Below are 12,744 nucleotides of genomic sequence, written 5' to 3'. Positions count from 1 at the left end.
TACAAGGCAGTAGTTTGGCCCACTAATAACTGCTCTACATGAGAACAATTACCATTAAGACCTGCCCTTGCAAACATGCAGATTTAGAAGCCCTTCTTTAAGTGTAGATGGTCATCTACAAACCTGCCCACGGTTACTCCAGCACAGCTACGTTAAAAGGCAAAATGTTCATGTTACTCTCATTTGCACAGGCTGCAAATGTTTCATAACACAAAATACACTATTTTGCATTCTTTATTTTGCACGAGGATAGTCCTGGTGCTATCACTGTGCAAGGGAAGGATGGCATCACTACTAGAAATGAAGAAACTGGAGTATTTGAGGTACCGTTATCAAGTAAATAAAATGCACATACCATAGAGGGTGGCATGTTCACTTTTCAGAACTAGTGGCCTTGAACCAGCACAAAGAGTTAGAATTTCTGATTTTAAGGTTTTGGAGGTTATCCAAGGTTATCCAAGCCTTTCGCAGGTATGCCGAGAACCTACTAGTACTTCGCAACCTAAAATAACTCCACCTGAGTTGTATTTTATACAAGTTGGTATTTCCAAAGGGTCCTGATAATATTTAGACTTCTCGAGGGAATAAAGCCCTAGAGAACTAGGTTATTTATATTTTAATGAATAAATCCAGGTGCTTCAGGACTTAATTAAGTACTTTAAGGCTCGCACACTTATTTTCAGCTTTAAGGCCCTTTGTCAGTATTGGAACTATTTCAACTTATTCTTTATTAATTGTGACAGGAATTATGTTGAGCACAAAACCACAAAAGCGTGAGTGGTGCATGATGACCCATGCAACACTCTCCAGTCCCTCCTGCCTTACAAACAGCTTTTTATGAGCACCTCTTATTCATGCTGAAAACTTCACCCTTTCTTATCTACAACTGACTACAGAAACTTGCCTATTTTAAACACATTCACCTGCTAGGCTCCCTGTGCTTGATATAATCTTTATACATATATTTTTTTCTAATCTAGTCAAAAATTTGACACGCTATTTCACAGCATAAGCCTATTTCTTCAAGCTCGTAATACTGAGATTTGAGTTAAGAAAATCAAGTCAACCACACTTTAATTACAGGAAGTACAGCAGGAATTTTCACTTTTTATGTTCCTCTGGTTACAATTCAAATCAGCAAGAGAAAAGCACCGGTCTCACAACCTGAAATAAGACTTGTTTTTCCTACAGCTCACCCCCTCTTCCAGAAGAGGAGCCACAGTTCATAAGAACCAGCCAAAAGCTATTAAACATGATTGCAACCGAACAAATTAATGATTCAAATTTCACTCAAGCGCCAAGTACAAGAAGGTGAGAAATTAGAAAAGAGCATCTACTTTCAGGGAGAAGGAAGGTAGTGAAGTAAATAGCAATTCATTTACTTTGCTTGCAAGCAGGATGCATTGTCAAGGATAGAGTTTTACCCATGAACAAGACACTATTAAGATGAATAAAATACCCATGCATAGATATGTGATAGATAAGCAGATGGAGGAGGTTTAATCTCCTGTAAAAGATGATAAACTAGAGGAATTATCAGCACTTACAGACCTTCAAATAGGAAAAACAAACGGTAAGAGTTACTGAGGTCAAAATTAGGCAGTTTTCCAAAGGTGCCATGGCAAAGAGTACGGTGCGAGGTCAGAAAGGCTGCTCAGTAACTGGAGAACAAGCAATAGATTAATTAGTCCTTTAGATAAAGGGACTCCTCATTTACCAGTAGAAGAGCCACTCAGGCTATAATTTCTAGAGGCAAAGGTAGACAAGGTGGATTTTATTTCAAGGTTGTTTCAAATACTTTCATCTTGCAAAAGCTGTAGGCCTTGTTCAACACTAAGTATATTACTCGCAGTGAAATATTACTGATAATAGATGTTATCCAGCAGATTCTTTTTCAATTCAGTCATTTGGAACTATGCAAGTGTGTAACTAGCATTTATTCAAGAGATATTTCTAATACTGAATGTTAATCAAATCAGCAAGTTATTTTCTCCTCCTGCATTTTTTTCGTGTTTGGGTATCTGTCTCCAGAGCCTGCTTTCTCCTCTCTGCATTACAACCAGATTATCCATCGTTCAAACATCATTATTACCTAATACTTTTCTGATGGCAGCCCGTAGGTTTGCACTCTATACTGAGACGTCCTCCCTAATAYTGCACTGCAGCATCTTTTCTCTACTTACCTCTCTGTCTTACCTGCTAYCACTTCTATCTACTCAGCATAGACTATGACTGTCTAGAGTAGGCAAKGTTAAATGAGGCTGCAATTCCCCAATGGAAAGGTTTAAAGACCCAAAAATAAGTAATAAAGGCCTCGGAATTCAGGAGATAATCAGCATTCCAGTTAAATTTCCTCTACCCACACAAAGCAGCTTCCTCCTTGCCAGGCAGCCTTCTAGTCACCAGTGCTTTTAAAATTGCAAAGTTAACGAATGCTCTCAAACTTCATTTTTCTCCAGAAAAAAAAAATCCATTTGTTTTCCTTATAGTAAGTCTTTTAAAAGGGAGTCATAACTGATGGATTACAACATGTTCCTACCTTTTCAATCTGAATTTCATAAGAATAAAATAAACCGCAAATGAAAGTGCTTGTACCAGGCACGTTGAATCTTTCTTCTTCTATTAGCATATCAGCCTGCAATCATAACTAGATCAATAGCGAAGATATCTGCTTAAAAGAGCACCATGCTTTCTTTTGTCAGAAATTCATTACTTTTTATTAGGGTCATTGCTTGAAAACTTCAAAACACCATATGGACCTAATTGTGGTTTATTTTGGCAAAAAGGAAGACACTGTAGAACAATTGAGGCATTACATTCTACAATTCCATTACTTTCATCCCTCTCAGTTTTATTACTGTGTCATTAAAGGCAACTTGAGTGAGCGAAGAATTATAGTGTCATGTGTACGGGCTAGTAGATTAATAACAAAACACACTCAAGTTTAAAGGTATCTAACAGCTGTTTTCATTATTTTGTGTAAATACGCTTGAAGCATATCTATCTGATTAGTGGAGAGAGTGCTCCTCGCTGTCACATGCCATGGGCACCGCTATGCGCAAGCAATCAAAGCGCCGGGGAAATGAGTTTACATTGCTCACTGCTACAATACACAAATGTCAGAGAGRGACCGCGCATCAAAGCGCAGGCTCCAGCCTCCCAGCGCTGCTCCCTGGGGAGCCGCAGCCACGGGATGCCCCGGGAATAGGGCCATGGGGAGGGAGGCGGGAGTCTCCGCGGGCAAGCGCATACGCGGAGGGGCTGGGAAGATGCTCAGCAAGTTTAGGGATATCGCACCTAGCATGGCTAGGGGGGTAGAGGGAAAGAAAAGAGTGTATTTTACCTATCCCTCTGTCCCTGACTTGCTCACCGTGAATTCCAAGTGATGGAAAATCCTTCCTTCTACCGGCCACAAAAGCAACGTGGTTTTGGCATCCAGAAGGGTCATTCCTCTTGCTGCCATTTAAAACCATATTATTCAAGACCAGCAATCCAACAGGAGATTGCAGATAACATAAGTGAGCTGAGCACAGCCTCACCAAAAGACCTGCAATGAAGTTTGAGGTGGGAGAGATAAAATTTCAGTGGCTGAAAGGAATTACTGGATAAAAATTTCTCTCTGCGATTCATTTGCTTCTAGTGCAGATTGAGGCAATTTTAGTATTAAACTACTCTACCCAAGGATAAAAATGAAAGAACCACACAGACTCATCAAGATAATAAAGTTAAAATAAAATGGTTCTGACTCCAGCGAGCTCCTGACAAAGGAATTTTATCCGAATGCTCCAGTGAGCAAAAGTAAACTGAGGCAAAATTGAAAAAGATGCTCACTAAGCTGCAACACTTAACATATTATGTCTAAATAACAGAAAGTATTATGTTYCTGCTGCAGCACATTTCACCTAATATTTTCCCAAGGAGCACAGTTGTCACTGTACTGCAGGCACTCCACTCTGTATCTCCTGCCACTATTAATGCTAATATTAAATAAGCCTGGGAAGCATTTGGGGAAAATAGCCCACAATGCATGACATGTAAGACACATCTAAGACAAAATGCCTCTTTATTCTGAATATTAGGAGCCCTCAAAGACCATGAGACACCAAAGCGTTGCCAATCTACTCTGAAGCAGACCCAGACCGGGTAGGATCGCACAGGTCAGAATTCAATCTTCTGCACCCGCACAACATGCCATTAATCCAGAAAAAAATGTGCTACAAGAGCTCCCATTCTTCCTTCAGGTTAAGTCCTCTTCTCTCTCACATCCACACCAGAAGCCACAAAACAACTCATTTAAAATTTACTGTACCTAAATGATACTGGAAATGCACAAGCTCCTTCGTGGAGCACCTCAGGCCTCACAACTGGCATGTCAAAGCTGGAGTTAGTCTTTAGGACAATCCCATACATGTATCCATCTCCTCTTATGTTTCTTCTGGGGATATCATCATATCAAACTTCTAAAACTGTCCATGTTGAACTCTAATTACTGCTAGAGCAATTAAACTAATAATTAGAGGATCAAGACTACTACTATATTTTTTATTAACCAACCATTCTACTTCTTTAACAAATTCCTCTTAAAATAGTAGCTGTTTCAGAAGAACAAACCTTCTCAAACAAAGAAATTCATAAAACAACCAACCTCCCATAAGCAAACAAGCCCCTCTATTCATTTCCAGTCCAAATGTAACAATAACCAGTTTATACCTAGTGGATGTTGTAAGGATTATCCTTTAACTTAAATAATTCCCCCGTTTCCCTGGCATTTATCCTCTGACTGTATTTATAAAGATTAACATACATCCCCTTCTCAACCTCTATTTTGCCAGGACAAGTGAACCATACTCCCTTAATCTACTCTCATAACACAGATTCTCCTAATCACCCGAGCAGCAATTCTCTGTACCTGTTCAGAGTTTACATTAATCTTCCTTGAGCCCAGATGACCAGAATTATATGGATTTTTTCAGTGCTTCACATACTGGCACTTCCTGATCTTTTCTGAAAATCTCTTTTCCGTTGTCTAGATGAATCATATGAGCTTTTATTTCCACCTGGTATGGTCCATGGCTCTTGGTCCACCTCCAGCAACACGTTCAAGGTTCCATCAGCTCCCATCCCTTATGGTCTGCCTGCCTGGAGGCTCCTTTATACTCTCCAGTTATCAGTGTAATTTAGCACACAAAAATGAGCAAGGGGAGAAAAGATCCACTGACTTCTTTATTTAACACGGGGGAAGAAAACAGCTGCTTAAACCATCAGCTGGAGAAGAGACARCCTGGTAGATGATTCCAAAGATTATAAGGGTGATATAGGAAATAATAAGGTAGGCCTAAGATGAAGGAAGGCTTCATTTCTCTGCTACCCTGATCTGAGTACTACTGAGTTGTTGTTGTCTATAAAACTGAAAGTGTTTTCTGAAGAATCTACTCGAAAATTAATCACTGGTTGGCTGATTCAATTTAGTAACTGATTGATTTTTCCTGGCTATTGCACCTACAATGTTCCCTGAGAAACAAAGATTGAACACAACAATGTCTTGTTTTGACTTCATCCACTTTCCAAAATCTATGCGGACTTCTTAACCCACAAAATTCCTTATCCCTTAAAAAGAAGAAAAAAAANAAAAAAAAAAAAAAAAAGGAAAAGAAACTGGAAGATGTGATTGGACTTGGATCTCCCACAGAACTAGAAACCATGCTACTTTGTGCCTGAAAGCCCAAAACTCCTCTCAACTCTCATTACTATTTCGACGTGTATCTTTCCAATGCTAAAGCTGAACTGCCTCCTACCTTAAAAGCACTTCTGGTACATTTATGTTGGGATTTTCATATTTTTAAATGTATGCTATTTGAATTATTTAAAGAGAAGAGGAGGAGGATTGTTTCATCTGGGAGTCACAACCAAGCAGGAGGAATGTCCAAACTATAAAATATTAACTATTTCTAGTTGCAAATGCAAAACCAAGAGAACCCTAAACAGATTAAAATGCTCCTTGCACAACAAAGAAATTATCTGTGATTCTGCAAAATCAAAAATCATTTAACTTCATCCCATTTGGTTATGTATAAATAAAACATCTGCAGTAAAYTGTTCTTACACATTACAGAAAGGTCATCTCCATGGGTCCAGAGAGTCAAGTTTCAAGTTTCAAACCTGGAACTACGGTTTTATGTATTCCATAGTGCAATTTTATTGCTATTCTTTATTCTCTGAAATTCCTATAGAAAATTGCAGAACATCTTAGTATGTTCTCTACGGTGCCTTCCCATTTAACAGTATCTAACTGGAATTATAACTTGAATTGGTCACCTGCACCCCAGCATACGTAGTGCCCACAGCACTTCCAGTCCACTTAAATTTTTATTTTTATGTTTAACATCCATTTGCAAAACTATTTACCTGTTCTTATAGGCCTCTTAATGGGGCAGTTTTATTTTTTAAAAACCYATCCTGGTTTCAACATCAAGCACAGCTTTTTCCTAAGGCTATCATCATTCCCCCCAACCAGAGATCACTTCACTCCCCTGCAGCCCCAAGAAAGATCTCTGAAAAAGCTTTATGTTCTCATTGATGAATCTCCCAAAACTTGAATCCTCTTTCCTATTCCTCATCTTTCCTGCATTTTTAGCATATTTCCTACCTCCACTTTCATTTATTACAAAAAAGAAAGCAGAGAATTCTTAGAAAAAAAGGGTCCTGCCATGGCCTCATGGAGCAACTAGGAAATGCGATCAATATGACTGCTGTCTTGTCTGCTAGAATTCTGTAAGCATGAAATTACTTTAAAGAAAAACAACAACAGCAACAAAAACACGGCTTCTGTGTAATATTCATGAATTTTGTAATGAAAAATATGGAATTGTTCAAATGTCAAAGGGCAGCATTTTGAAATGAAAAATTCAGTAAGCACAGAACTGCCAAAAAAAAAAAAAAAAAAAAAAAAAAAAAAAGGTATCTTTTACACATGGGAAAGATAAGTCAGTATCTTCATATGGATTTGAAGAAAATTGGACACAAGGGCATCACTTGATACCGGGTTCTTACTTTTGTGGGCCCCTCTTTCCACCTGTGCTATAGCTGCAGCCATGCAGAGTGTCCCTGGGTTCCCAGGGCATGTCACTGCCCTGAAAATGAGGGTATTTAGCACCTTGTGGGATTCTGCCATTAATCAATAGCCTTTTTCCACCTGGAATAGAAGATAAACCAGCTCTGCTTTACAARTCTGCCAGGACAATTTTAACCAATTAAATTTAAACTTCACTGAGACTCATTAACACAATTTGATGCAAACTTTGAAAGTATTTCATGTCTGATTCATCATCGCAGGCAAAGGGATGATATTTAACCCAACTGGAGCCTCTGTGAGATAGAGTCGGACAGGAAAGGAAAAGAGGAAAACTGAGAAATTTGACAGGGAGGTAGAGAAAGTTCAAAACAGAGCWTACCCTTAGGACGCCTTAGAATGGGTAAGAGGGGCTAATATAAAATAGATGGTGAAAACTTTTCCTATTGCAGAAATCAATGTAGGTAAGATATGTGAAGATACCCTTATGGTGCCTTAGAATGGGAAAGAGGGGAAAATATAAAAATAGATGACAACAACYTTTCCTACTGCAGAAATTAATGTAGAAAAGATACGTGAAGATGTTTATTTAAGTGCRGCCGAATGACTGTGTTATGGATTCCTCCTGGAAGGATTAGGAATGCCGTGCAGATCAGCCGGTGACAAAGGTGTCATTCTCATTCCCCTCCCGTGACGTCCCTCCCTTCCCGACGTCCACGAGCGCCCCGGCAGGGCAGGCTGCTCCGAGGGGCAGTGACATTATTATGCATGGAAGTGCATAATAATCCGAGCCAGTCGTGCCTCTTCCCACATGAATATGCACGAATCAATTAAACCCCTGAATGAATCAATTTCCTTCTCAATGTGGGACGGATAATAATAATAGCTGCCCATTGTATAGGGGACCACATGCAATATTTTTAATGCCCCCTAATGAAATGCGCTATTAATTATTAGAATGCAGCTCGGGCTCGAGAGCCAAGCTCAAGGGCCTCCAGTTTGCATTCAGACAAGCAAGAAACTTGAGCGCTTCCAAGCCCTGACTGCATAAAAAGCGGGTGCAAGTCTTGCAGGGAAGAGGAGCTGGGAAATAAAGGGGATTTGCATCGTTCTGAGAACTTTGGGGCGGTCCCGGCGCTGCAGCGAAAGGGTTAAGGGGATGAGATGGGAGTGGTTGCAGGCTCCGTGCCACAGGTTTTGCCCTTTGTGGCTTCTCACATCCCAGACTTGGAAAATATGAGCTGTGATACTGAGAAAGGTAAGAAGCCAGCACAGCCCCACAGTGATAAATGAGTTTGCATCATCTGTCATTAGAACTTCCTGCCAACAGGGTCATTCCCTATTAAATTACCACTTGTCAATGTTTAAAATACTGATTGATAAATGACTGTGCCAAAACTGATAACACGACAGCTTTTATTTTCTAATATTCTTGGTTACCACATTCTGCTACTTCAAGATACAGATAGAGTAGTTTTTTTGCAAGTACTTCAGTGAAAGACAATTTAATCTAATACAAAACTAACAGGTACTGTATAGTGATTGGTCCTGATATACATTACATACTATTCTTCTTGCCAAAATAAACCTACTGGCGATTTAGCGATACGGGTAGATCCAAGTTTCACATTTCATCAAATGCTAGTAATCTGTTTTATCAATATAAACTGCATTTTAATGAAAAAATTCTTTTCTTCAGTACACTTCACTTTTAATGCCCCAGAGTATAATAATTCGTTCATGCTGTAGAACAAGAATGTTTTACAAGACCTGAACTCTCCAGAGAAATTTCTCTGTAAATACAAAATGCAAGTTTTATGGGAATGTGTTGTATGCAACATGAGCAGTACCCAACATAATAAAAAACTAGGTTGCACAGAGAATTCTGCTTAAGTATCCTTGTGAGCTATTGTGGGACTAAATGGTTATTATGATAGCATTTAGTTCAATACCTCTACGACAGATAAAAGAGACTCAGGAAAACTATTCTTTGTCTCTGAATAGATAAAAAGAAATTAGTTTTCGGAAGTTTTGCCGAACAAATACATCCCGGCAGACTGCTCGGGCAGGTCCTCCTCTAGGAGGGCATCGATGGCATTATGCTGAGGGGGATCCCGGCATAATCCCGCTCTGGAAAACCACTCGGAGCAGAGGGGAACCCACAGACCACCAAAGCACATGTGCAAGGAAGAGAAAAGCAAGAGGGGTGAATCCTGCGCCTGTGTTTAACACCCCATCCTTTGCGCCACTTGCAGGTCTCTGCCCCGGGCTACAGAAGGTACCAACCTTCGACCAATTAAAAGCTCCATTTTATGCAAGTTTGAGGCCAGTATTGCACTTTCCTCTCCACAGGTGTTGTCCCCACCGTTGGCATCTGTGTCTTCCAGCACGGCAGAGCTATTGCAAGCTGCCAGTGCAACAGAAGAAGGGGGAACTTCTCAGCGATCTATGAAGAGGTTTGAAGTTGAGCACTGCGAGTCTGATCCGAACGATGAAAGTGACCTCTTTTACTATTATTACCCAAACCAGGCATTTCCTGACAGTTGGTTTCTGTACAAGAGATACTGTCAGAGCCTCTTAAAAACTTGCGCTTTAGTCAGGAACTCCCTTGACTGGCCATAAARTATTCTCTAAACTGGAAAATTCTGCCTCTCTTACACCATAACTAAATAATGTAAAAGCAAACGGTTGAGACGCCCTGTTAGCTGCTCTATGTTACAAAAGCAAATTAAGAAACAGCATTCTAAAATCTTTAATCTGCTTCAAAATGTGCAGTGCGAATAGCACAAGGCATCAACSAGCAAGTCTCACTTAAAAAGAAGAAATTGTTATTTTCTACTGTAATCTTAGGCCTCTTGTGCTGTCTTTTATATTATTGCACCTTACCCCAATGTGCACTGTAGGCTCTGAGGAACCTCGCTTCACTCTTGCTTATAAGAACGCTCTCCTTCTCCAGCACTTCACGATAATAGCAAAGATATACTACAATGAGAAGAACAGTAATAATAACCAAAATCTGTATTACAGTTTGCATTGCACCGAATTCCAAGGGGGATATAGATAGAGCCTGACCCAGCCTTGCCTATTGCCAAAGCCTGAGCCAGACTGAGGGAATTARTACAAAATACCAGCAAAGAACTGCTAGGGGTGTTGCTCTTCCAGTGATGCTCACTGGCATTTGGAGAGGCGAGTTCCAAAGACAGCATCGGGAGAAAGGGGGTTTTGTTCTTGGGCCCTCGTGTTCGGCTGTAAAAATATACATATATATGACATTGACAGGAAAAAAAATCACATGCAGCATTTCATTAGCAACGCGACACCAAGGAACATGAAATATATGAATTGTATAATGAAATATAACAAATGACAATGTAAGGTAGGTCTGAGCTAGGATGTATTTAATGCAGATTGCTGTTAAGGATGGTAGCACATATGGCATGTAAAATCACCTACTGTTCTACAGCTCTTGCAGCACCTATGCACTAGGAAGCGACAGCCTTAACTTGGCATTTTATCCGCTTGTGAGCTCAAAAGTATTGTGATATATATTTATTTCTACATCACATACTTCATCAGAATGCATAAAGTGGGGAATTTGGAGTGGAAAATGGCAGAGTGTTTGTCACAGAGCAYAGTGCAAGCTGGGCCCCGTCACAGCCCCAAACCAGGAGGATTAGGGCAAAAATTTCTTATTCTAGCAAAGCCTCAAATCCTTCCATCTCTCCTCCTTTCAGATAAGGGCCACGGTCTGGTTGTGTGCCCTGGGAGCGTCACTGTGTGCCCTTGCGACAAATTGTTAATAAAAAGAAGTATTTCACATAAAAGCATCAATAAGTCCCTCCGGGAAGTAAAAAGGCAATGATTAGATGGGCATCTGAAGTATCTAAATGCATATTATGCACACGTATAATGGTACATCTAAGAGTATTCAGAAGCAGTTCTGAGGCTAAGTTCTTCACTGCACTGAAATACTATCAGAGCATCATTATACCTRCACTCTCATGTGATCATTTACTGTGCTGATTGTGCTATTTTATACACTAATCATCTGCGGTAATTACATTAAAAGGTAAACACATTACAGCATTTACTCATGTGACAAGCTCTTGYATTACACTGTTTTGATCAAGGGTTAGATGTATTTATTTTTACTTTGCCCTATAATGACAATATTAATGGAAAATAATTTAAAACTATCATCACCATCATATCAGTGAGGATGCTTTTTTGGTCAGATCACTTCCCTTCTAAATCAAAATAAAAATTACATTTAAGACACAAACATACCCTTAGACATTCATACACGAAATAAAAGAGGTCACAGCAAAGAAAAAAAAATCACCCTGGTTATTTTGCCTTCAGAATTTTAAAATATTTTCCCAACATCTCAGCAAAATTATGCATTTTAAAAAGACTGCAGGCATTGAAATGATTGTCAGTCATGCAAATAATCACTTACTTACACTGTATGAGTTTGGTTTGGATAAAGCAAATTACCATTTGAAAATAACTTGAAAACACTCTGGGCTAAGAGCTTGCTTTATAAATTTTAGCTTGGCCACAATTTTTCTTAACCTTTTTCTCCTCAATCTCCATTCAGTCGCTATAGTGATACAGTCTAAATTAATAAACAGCATTCCATTGCCACAGGTGCATTCAACATTATTTAAAACATGATCTGGTAGAGAAACAGTGAATGCTGGATGCAGCTGAAGGTCAAAACGCAAAGAGCTCAGAGTTATGCAAAAGCAATCCCTTCCTGTGCTTCCCTTTCTGCTGTTAGGATACTACTTTTTGTCTAAAAAAAATCAGAACTTCATATCCAGAGCTCGTATTTGAATAATTTGCATATTAGAAATACTGGTGCTGATATTCATGGGTGTTTCTAATCCCTGTGCTGACCAAGTTGTGCAGTCACACAGCTCTGCCTCACAGCATCTTAGTTTTGTCCATCTCATATGGAAAACAAATACATATAAATATTTAGATAATATTTTCAAGAGCAACAGCTACAAGGGAACTGTGAAAGGTGTCGTGCTTGGCAAGGCAAGATGCAGCACAAAGGCAGCTGGAGACCATGGATCAAGGAGACCATGCGGCAGGATGGGATCTTCTTGCCCCACCAGTCCGAGCGGAGAGCACTGAGCACAGGCAGGACACTGGCCCATCGGCATGGGCAGAATCCACCAGGTCTGACCCCATCTGCCGAGGCTGCCAAGACCAAAACACCTCAGCTGTGTAACACTGAATGATCCCACCTTCACCTCCATACCAGCCTTTGGCTCAGGTGCTTCGGAGCACCCAAGAGCATTTTACAATGACCCAAGGAGCACCTATGCAGCACCGCAGGATTTTATCCCGTTCGTCAAAAGGTTTAATTTTAGACATTGTTTTTTAACTCATTTGCAACTGTGCTTGGAACATGATGTTTTCCGAGTTCCTTAAACACAAACCTTGCAACGCAAACACTGACACAGCRCCTGACCTTAACCCCGTCCTAGGAAACTCACAGCCCACAACTCCTGCAAACGTGCATTTTGTCCTTGAAACAACCTGCGAGCACAGGCCGGTCAGGGGCCCAAACGCGCTCTTATATCCAAAGCCAGACTCCTGCAGAGTCACTACACTGCTTTCTGTCCTCATTTCAGCAAAAAATGCAGCAGGCATCATGTTGT

The 12,744-nt window shown here is 40.1% G+C and overlaps 1 protein-coding gene across 1 annotated transcript in view; it reads right to left on the bottom strand.

The window, feature by feature from the left end:
• GTDC1 (glycosyltransferase like domain containing 1) overlaps positions 1–12,744 on the bottom strand; it is a 122,182-nt gene that overhangs the window by 62,712 nt on the left and 46,726 nt on the right. The window lies entirely within an intron of this gene.

Source organism: Nothoprocta perdicaria, unplaced genomic scaffold (genome assembly GCF_003342845.1).
Source record: "Nothoprocta perdicaria isolate Ctin4 unplaced genomic scaffold, notPer1 scaffold_27, whole genome shotgun sequence".
Taxonomy (NCBI): Eukaryota; Metazoa; Chordata; class Aves; order Tinamiformes; family Tinamidae; genus Nothoprocta; species Nothoprocta perdicaria.
This window is presented reverse-complemented; position numbering and strand designations above follow the sequence as displayed.